Genomic DNA, 10000 nt, shown 5'->3' on the forward strand with positions numbered 1-10000 from the left:
TTCCCTTAAATATAAGTAAAATGTCATCTCATAAATGTACTCAAGATCTACAAATGAATAGAATGTGTAACTTTTAAAATACATTTCTGGTTTACACTAATGCAATATTTCAAATGCAAGTAGAGGTGATAGAAATACAATGTAACTCAAAAGATAAAAACACAGATTTCAAAACAAAAAAATTAAAGTTCTAAAACCAGCTAGTACTTACACAGAACGTTGAATGTTCTCTAAAGGCTGGCCGAAAGAACAGAATACCTGTACCACTTCTCCAATTTCACCAGCATTTATTCTCTTCATCATTTCCTTGTACACAGGGAAAAATCTAGACCATACAGCCTATAGAATGATCATGATGAATATAAGTGATGAATCATTCAAATTCATCATAAGACAGTAAGATACATAATATCAATTTAATTAAATGATTATCTTTTAATTATGGTTACAGATATAGCAGCTTTTGTGGTCTACATTTCTCAAGCAATAACTTTAAGCTAGATCACAGAAGTTAAAATATAATCAAAAGTAATACAAAATGACACTTTAAGAGAAATAGACAGTAACCAATATTTCACCCATCTTCAAACATACAAGCTAAACATGTCCACTGAATGCACACCTCCATCAAGAAGACTTTTTTCTGGCGAGCGAGGGCCACCAGCTCCTTCGTCTCCTTCACATTCATGCACAGGGGTTTTTCACACAAAACGTGCTTTCCAGCATTGATCATCAGTTTAGCCACTGGCAGGTGAAATGGATGAATTGTGCCAATGTACACAATCTCTGTGGCAGAACCGCAGAAGTCAAATTATATAAAAGGAAAAAATAAACCTGTGAAAAAAAAACAAGATATTTTTCAGTCACTACAAAATCCAATTACAAAAATCTCAGCACTGACCTACATCAGGGTCCTTAGATAACTCCTCATAGGATCCATAGGCCTTTTCAGCCCCATGCTTCTTAGCAAAGGCCTGGGCATCATCCAGCGAGCGAGCCCCAACAGCAACTACACAGTGGTCATCCTTCAGGGCTTTCATGGCAGTTACAAAGTCTGAGGAGATCTTTCCTGCACTTGCAATGCCCCATCGTGTTGCCATCTTAACTGCAACTTGAGAGGATATTTTCTTTGAAATTATCTTCTTTTTGAAATACAAACATTCAAACAGTTCAACAAAATTTAATTTACAGTTCTTCATATCCATCATAATGAACTATTTCAATATCAAGGTATAAGAAACAACCAAAACATCATCTGATTCCTAAGCAAATTATCACATGAAATAGTACTGTTTGAATGACATAAATTCATGTCATAAAGCATTTAATTAAACAGAACTCTAAATATTATTCTATGTGTTGATTATAACATCATTTAATCTGCATGTATGCCACATATTTCACTGACATACTAAAACCTGTCAAAGATTATTTACTAATAAATAAATGAATACCATGATATGGGTGGCTTAATCCCTGCAAAGGTCTGTATCCTCGGCAATTAAATCTAGAAGTTTTTGAAATTCATTAATACCTATATCAAAAACTACATTGTACTCCTACCTGAATTTCCGAGTTAAAAATAGAAATTTCCCAAATTGTTTACCAACAAGTCAGACCTCAGTAGTAAGTCCTTATGATATGTTTACTATCACTATCTTACCTAAAAGTAGAATGAGCCATATGTGAAAAGATACATTATTTTGGCCAGAATCATGTCAAGAGTGGAATGGAAAGTAAATCTGATACCTAATATTAGTATCATTCCACATGATACCACTATCATTCAGTCTACTTTAAACAGAATGTTGTTTAGACACAAGAGCATACATTATAATCACTGTTTTTCAGTATTAGTAGACTGAATTCTAGGACATCTTTCATTCATGATATATTCAATAGATGTTATTCAATAATACAAATGACATACCAAGTAGAGGCCAATCAAATAATCCCCACAACCTCCATACTTACCAGTGGCCTAGCAACGTGCCTACAAACCTCAACAACATACACTCTGGTAAAAGTAAAACTGATTTCTTTTTTTACGATAAATCGCCAGTGAGGTTTACATGTCTACAATTCAGAGAGACAAATTTTCAGTACCAGCATCTGACATCTGGGTCCCAGCAAGTTACCACAACTATAATGCACATCATTGAAATATCCTGGCAGGAGCCAATAAGTTCATTACAATTTTCTTGTTGAGATAAAGTGCAACCGACAAGTGGTTGGTGCTAACCTATGAGGATACATTTTTTTATGATATCACTAAATGGATATCATATATTAAGTCTCTGAAAACATTATTTGGACTGCCTATCAATTATACTTCACAAAAGGCTTTCCAAAACCAAAAATAAACTTAATACTAGACAATAATTAACAATTAGCCTACTTAGCCTAATCTTCAGCCTGATTTTGAACATTTATTGCTGAGAATTAGTGAGGTGAAGCTAAGCAAAAGGAAGCTCATTATTATTATTTTTTTTTTTTTTTATTAAGTGAAAAGAGTTGTTACCGCTAACACTGACCTCTGTCTTTCGTCACGTATCACAGGCAGTCAGGAATGCTAAAGTTATTATTTACCACCCTTACTGGTCATTCGAGAAGTCAGTCAACTAAAACACACATTTAACCATAAAATAAACAGTAATACTACTTGGCAATCCTACCAGTATATGCAAATATACATTAATCACCTCCTACGATGCACAGATATGCGTGACAATTCTGCAAGAGTCAACCGTAAGGATAATACTAAAAGCACCTTCTGCTATTCCTCCGTCGGTAATCTCAGGACGTGTCCAACAGACCACGGCGATGCCACGTTTTCTCTTTAGCTTCTCTCAGAGAAAATCTTATTTCCTCGTAAACTAATGCATTATCTTATAATTTTATTTTACTTCTTGTATCTTATTTCTCGAAGAGATTGTAAACAATATACTGTTTTACTTGTATCGATATGTATTGCTGACATATACGAATAGAAGGTTATGTAGCAACTAACAGAACCAAGTGGGTTGTGATGGCTCCCATTTATTGGTTACTATAATGTAGATCTATGACCTCGTAAGCAGATGAATTTGGTGGACTTTTATAATTTGCTCTATTGTCAATCAATTCCTCAACACAATGAAAATTACATATCAAAACAAAGCGTAAAAATGTACTGATACACCACTGATTTATTTCAGTAAAAAAGGTCGACGCCTGTAGGTTCATTATACTACCATTACGGCATAGTGTGTGAAAGTGAGCATAGAGCCAGACGTCAAAATGTTTGTTATTGCTTTAGCAATAACACCTGCAATACGGTTAAATTTTGTGTGTGTGTGTGTGTGTGTGTGTGTGTGTGTTTCTCTATCTGTCTATCTCTCTATTCATCTTTATCTATCCATCTTTCTCTTTATATATATCAGTCAGTCTCTCTCTCTCTCTCTCTCTCTCTCTCTCTCTCTCTCTCTCTCTCTCTCTCTCTCTCTCTCTCTCTCTCTCTCTCTCTCTCTCTCTCTCTCTCTCTCTCTCTCTCTCTCTCTCTCTCTCTCTCTCTCTCTCTCTCTCTCTCTCTCTCTCTCTCTCTCTCTCTCTCTCTCTCTCTCAGTCAATTATGGGGTTGAGGGGGAGGGAAAGGAGATACAATAAGTAATTTAACATTGTTTGATGTGTAAAAAAGTAACTTCAAGCGACAGACATGCTGATTATTTTGAGTTGGTAGAAAACAAAAAAAAAGTTTGTGAGTATCCCTTTTAGAATTACAACAACCTGCGAGTGAATTTGACACTTGAAAATTTTTGTTTAGTGTCTGATATGCAAAAGACACTTTCTCCCTTCTGTGGTTTCAGGTCTAAACCCAAACAAAGGTTAGTTTCTTAGATATGCTAAATATTTTTCTTTCTTTTTTATACATGAAATCATATTTCACTCTCAACCTCCCCTTTCTCCCTCTCTCCACTCCTCTCTCCTCTCCCTCCCTCCCTCCCTCCCCCCCTCTCTCTCTCTCTCTCTCTCTCTCTCTCTCTCTCTCTCTCTCTCTCTCTCTCTCTCTCTCTCTCTCTCTCTCTCTCTCTCTCTCTCTCTCTCTCTCATTGGCGTCTGGCATGTCTTCTTTGCTGTGTCACAACTTTGTGGTACTTAGATTTATGCCAAAATATATCAGCTTCTACAAATGATTAGTTTAAATATACCATTAATTTCTCTTATGGAAGAGATGGACGCGATGGAGGAATGGTTAACGGTTTGGTTTAGGAATTTCCGAGACCCACGTTCGTGCCAAGTGTGGTTTGTGGTACAACATTCATCCACGTCTTTCTAAGTTTGAAAAGTGGAATCGAAGTTGAAGGACCAACCGTGTTTGTGTGTGTGTGTGTGTATAAACACACACACATGTCTATTATGTATATTATATTATATCCATCGATTTATCTACCTCTTTGTATAATATATATATATATATTATAAGTGTATTTCCCTTTTTTACGCCCTCTTTCGCTCAGTTTTGATATTCAAAATATTTAATAGTTGTTTTATCCTAACCCGTGTGAAATCCCTTAATTCTTCTTACTTGTGATCATTTGCTACAAAGATTTTTTTTTTTTCTGGTCATATATTACTTCCTTAGAAAGTTTCATTAATAACAAGGGTTTTCAGGTGTTAACGGTTGTTCCAACTCGTTTAAATTACTGAAGTTATGTTGAAGAAAGTAATCATCGGGTACCCTAGATCGCCAGAATGATAATGGTATTACATATTGCGTTGTATCCTATCAGTCAAACGGTTTTAAATCGGTACGAAATCTAAACTTAAAAAAGTATGATAGCAGCAGAATTATGATAAAAAATCTTCATATGTACATACCATGATTTGCAGTCAGTTCAATTGTTTTCATTATAATCATTGGCATCGTTATAATGTACATGTTGATTAGTACTGTAAAACGAAATTAAAGACAAGGGACTGGTATCGATCTCTGCTTCAAAGGCCAGTGTTTTATACATCAAGCTATTTTTCATATCTGTGTAAGGTATGTTATTTATCGTTTTCTGGTGTATTTATCATTCATTTACGTTCAGTTTGTGTGTATGATTACGATTGTTGCATGAATTATTGTGAGAATGTTTGTCTGTGTGAAGGCCTATGATATATATTGTCATAGAATTACCATTCTGAGTTAAAAATGCAATCTATTAACTCTCTTTTGCTTTATTTGCGTAGATCTTACACATACAACGCTGAAATACAATTCTCGCCCAAGTAGAAATATATATATATATATATATATATATATATATATATATGTATATACATATATATGTATATATACACATATATACATATATATTATATATATACATACATATATATATGTATATATATACACACATATATACTTACATATATTTATATATATATATTATATATATATATATATATATATATATCACCACTTTGGACCCCAAAGTCAACAGTAATAACAATAATTCTTGATTGTTTGTCGTGATGTCAACCGGAACCCGGTCCGTGTCATTTTTAACCCATTATACTTCACTTAACTAGATACTTTTAAACCAAAACATTATCCCCGTGAAATAACCTTACCTCGACAGGTGAGTACTGCGAATTGCCGAGAAGGCTTATGCATCTGCCTACGATAACTTTTGTTTCGAACCGCTAAACTAAACCTCATCTTTACAAATTCATATTTAACATTCATGAACTTCCGTAAAATACGTAATACTTTGACAGTCGGTTTCCCTGTATTTACGTCTCTCTCTCTCTCTCTCTCTCTCTCTCTCTCTCTCTCTCTCTCTCTCTCTCTCTCTCTCTCTCTCTGCTTCACTCACTCTTAAGCCAATATACAAAGAATAAGTTTTAAGAATAAACCCTGACAAAATAAAAGCATCAATCTTTCTCGCTGATTCTCTCTCCCTTTTCTCTCCCTCTCCCTCTCCCTCTCCACCCCCTCCCCTCCCCCTCCACATCCTTCCTCTCTCTATCTATCTATTTACCTATCTATCTATCCATCCATCTCTCTCTTTCTCTCTTTTTCTCACTTTCTCTTTCTCTCCCTCTGCCCTCCCTCCTCTTTCTCTCTCTCTCTCTCTCTCTCTCTCTCTCTCTCTCTCTTCCTCCCTCCCTCCCTCCCTCCCTCCCCCCTCTTTCGCTCTCTCTCTCTCTCTCTCTTTCTCTCTCTCTCTCTCTCTATCTCTCTCTCTCCCTCCCTCCCTCCCTCCCTCCCTCCCTCCCTCCCCCCCCCCCCCTCTCTCTCTCTCTCTCTCTCTCTCTCTCTCTCTCTCTCTCTCTCTCTCTCTCTCTCTCTTTCTCTCTCTCTCTCTCTCTCTCTCTCTCTCTCTCTCTCCCTCTCTCTCTCTCTCTCTCTCTCTCTTATTGGTAACGATAATTTCGTTAAGAAATGTAATAACACTAATGATATCAAAGATAATATCCATCTCAAATCCACACGCAAGGATTGAGTAGTGTTTTGTTACATTTTTTTTAAAGAAATCAGGAGCTATCATAATGACTTTCATATCAGTAATGATATGAAAGGATAACACCAAACATAAAAAAAAAAAAAAATCATTTTGCTCAATCCAAACCTTGTCATATTTTTATCTCTCTTTCTCTCTATGTATATATAGATAGATATATAGATAGATAACAGGGCTGGCCGATATAAATCATGATGATTTAAATCAAGATTTACAACAAATTATTAGAAAAAATCAAAATTTACTTTTGCCCAAAGCAGAATGGAATTTAAAGGAGAAATATGAAAATAAACACACAATTACACCTGCTTAATGTATTTCTCAGGAACTGAACACTAAAGAACTTCCTTTAACAATGCAACAAAAATTACACATTCCATTAAAAAATAACTACTTGTTTCTGAGAAGCAGAATACTAAAGCACTTTCTTTTACAATACAGCACTACGAAAAATTCCACATTCTATTAAAATAAAAATCGAAGAGGTTTACTTATAATGAGCTGAATTTATATCGTGAAGTAATGAATTTAAAAAAGAAAATTCTAAATTATTATAGCCTGTATTTAAAACAAAAGCACACTGAATTTATACTGGAAAAGCAGAATTCATTGAAAAAGTGATTATACCCTACATTATACATTCGTTGAAATTGAAATTGAAAATCTTTAGAATTTAAAGTTTTTGTTTTAATTCTTATGTCAATAAAGTTGGTTCTTCTATGTATCTTGATCATCTTTATCATTAAATACATCTATTTATTGTGCATTTCTGACTTTAAACAAAAACACTAGTTTTGTTGCTTTTTTCATCATCAGTCGGTTCCTTAGTTTTGAAAGTACAAAGCCATAGTTTGAAATATATATATATATATATATATATATATATATATATATATATTTCATCCTCTGATGAAGTTGCCACTGCAGGCAGTAGTTGCTGTGCTGCTGAAATTACATCACTATCCAACACATTTGAATGTGACCTCCACCGTTCAACAGCTGACATACATTTGGTCACAGAATCACTAAGCTTAAATGCATAAAAAGGAGAAGGGTGGATAAGGTTTGCCTCTCTGCCATTGCATAAAGTAGTGATTTATTCCTTCCATGTGTTCACCGCTTCAGCAGTTGTACATTTATCACTCTGTATTTTGTCCGAAGCCATTGCTATTGGTTCTAGTCATGCAAGTAGGTCCTCTGCTGACCGATTCAGTGTTAAGTTAGACACCTCTTTAACTCTGACACCAAACTGCTCCCTATCAGCTTCGCAAATTTTCATGATAGCTGGCCAGTTCTTTACGTATATCTTCAGACAGTTACACATGGTATTCCATCTTGTGTCCTGAGGTATAACAAGATGTTGCCCACCTTTCTGGTGGTATCTTGCAGAAGCTGAGTGATAGTTTCTAAAGTATTTTACCATATACACAATATGCTCTTTAACATTACCAATTTCCAGATTATGAACCAACGGATTCAGAATGTATGCAGCTTCAGTTCATTTCCCTGTTCTAACAATTTCTTCATTTTGTTTACATTAGCTGCATTATCTGTCACAACACTACCAACATGACAACCAAGTTCTGCTTTAAACTTCTGAATTCTAGATATTCAGCTGTATGAGGCTGGCCAGTTGTATCCACTATATATATGTGTGGCCATTTGAGGTTGTCACAGCAACACATATTATAGGTTCGTTGTGAATGTTAGACCATCCATCAAAAGACAGACAAACAGTTTTATCCTTCAGCTCTGTAGCACACTTTGCATATTCTTTTTCATATATCATGGGTAGGACTTTGTATGCAATTGTTTTTCTTGTTGGAGCAGTGTATAGAATATATAATAACTTTCCAAATATTTTCATCCTAATAAATAAAAAAGAAATAAGAAAAATCTGATTTGAATCAAAAGAAGTTGAGTCAAATGAAGATAAAAAAAACAAATTCAACCCTGATATATATGTGTGTGTTTATCTGTCTTTCTATTTATAACTCCCTTCTCCTTCCGCCTCTCTTTCTTTCTTTCTCTTTCTCTCTCTCTCTCTCTCTCTCTCTCTCTCTCTCTCTCTCTCTCTCTCTCTCTCTCTCTCTCTCTCTCTCTCTCTCTCTCTCTCTCAGTTTTAAGCCAATATACAAAGAGGAAATTTCAGAAAAAAACTAGCGAAATTCGCATTCGATCGTGTTGGTCGTTGACTTTCGTGCTCATTAGTGTCTCTCTTTTTAAAGATCCTCTTCACAAAAGCACTGCCATGACATCCTAGAATTCGAATAAGTATGGGGTTGAGGCGGGAGGGAGAGTAAACGAGGCATTTAATTTTCGTGTGTTGTATATGAAAGTAAATCTAAACGGCAGACATTCAGTTTACCTTTGGATTGGAAAAGAAAAAAATAATGTGACTAATCATAATACACCAACGTGCTAGTGAATTTGGCGTTCTCTCTTAATATTATTATCCCTGATATGCAAAAAGACACCTTCTCCGTTCTGTGGTTTCTGTTCCAAACCCAAATAAAAGTTAGTTATCTCTGTGACACGATAAAATCATATTTTACTGACAATAACAGCACATCTTTCTTACTTTCTCTTTCTCTTGCTCTCTGACTCTCCCACCCGCCCTCTCTCCATTCCTCCCTCCCTCCTCTCTCCCTCTCTCTATCTCTGTAGTTTACTTCTGAGTGGGTAGAAAACAAAAAAAAAATGTTTATGAGTATTCATATCAGATTTACACCAATCTGCGTGTGAATTTGGCACTTTATTAGTATTAACTCTGATATACAAAAGACAAATAAAGGATAGGTTTTCAAATGTGCTAAAAATAAATTTTATGACTTAATAAAATCATATTTCACTTGACAGCATAAAAACATTTCTCTATCTCTCTCTCTTTCTCTTTCTCTCAGACTCTCTCTCCCCCTCTCCATTCCTCCCTCCCTCCCTCTCGCTTCACAGATAAGTTATAAATAAACCCAATGACATGATAAAATTATATTTCACTGCCAATAAAAGCATCTCTCTCTGTGTTTTACTCACCTCCCCCTCCCCTCTCTCTCCTCCCTCCCTCTCTTCATTCCTCCCTCCTCACCCACCCTTCTTGCCTCCTCTCCTTTCTCTCTCTCTATCTCTCTCTCTCTCTCTCTCTCTCTCTCTCTCTCTCTCTCTCTCTCTCTCTCTCTCTCTCTGTCTCTCTCTCTCATGTGGCTTTTTTATTGAATGTCACAACTTTGTGGTACTTTTAGAATTGGCCAAATTATCCCAAAATATGTGGGATGCAACAGATGATGATGAAGAAACAAATATTTAAATTATATACCACTAATTTCTCTTTTGGAGAAGATCGTCGCGATGGAGGAATGGTTAACGGTTTGGCTTGGAAGTATTTACTTGAGATTACTAAGCGTGTTATAAAAGATGATTAAGTAACAAAGGACAGCTTATAAGTGTGGACCTGCGTACGATTCCACAGTTGGCATGGAAGAGTCTTGAACTATGTAATCTATACAGACGTG

General features: G+C 35.5%; 1 pseudogene; it reads right to left on the reverse strand.

Annotated features, from left to right (window-relative positions):
* LOC125024949 overlaps positions 1 to 2855 on the reverse strand; it is a 4623-nt pseudogene extending 1768 nt beyond the window's left edge.
* Between the last annotated feature and the right edge of the window lie 7145 nt (positions 2856 to 10000).

This window comes from Penaeus chinensis, chromosome 4 (genome assembly GCF_019202785.1).
Source record: "Penaeus chinensis breed Huanghai No. 1 chromosome 4, ASM1920278v2, whole genome shotgun sequence".
Lineage (NCBI taxonomy): Eukaryota > Metazoa > Arthropoda > Malacostraca > Decapoda > Penaeidae > Penaeus > Penaeus chinensis.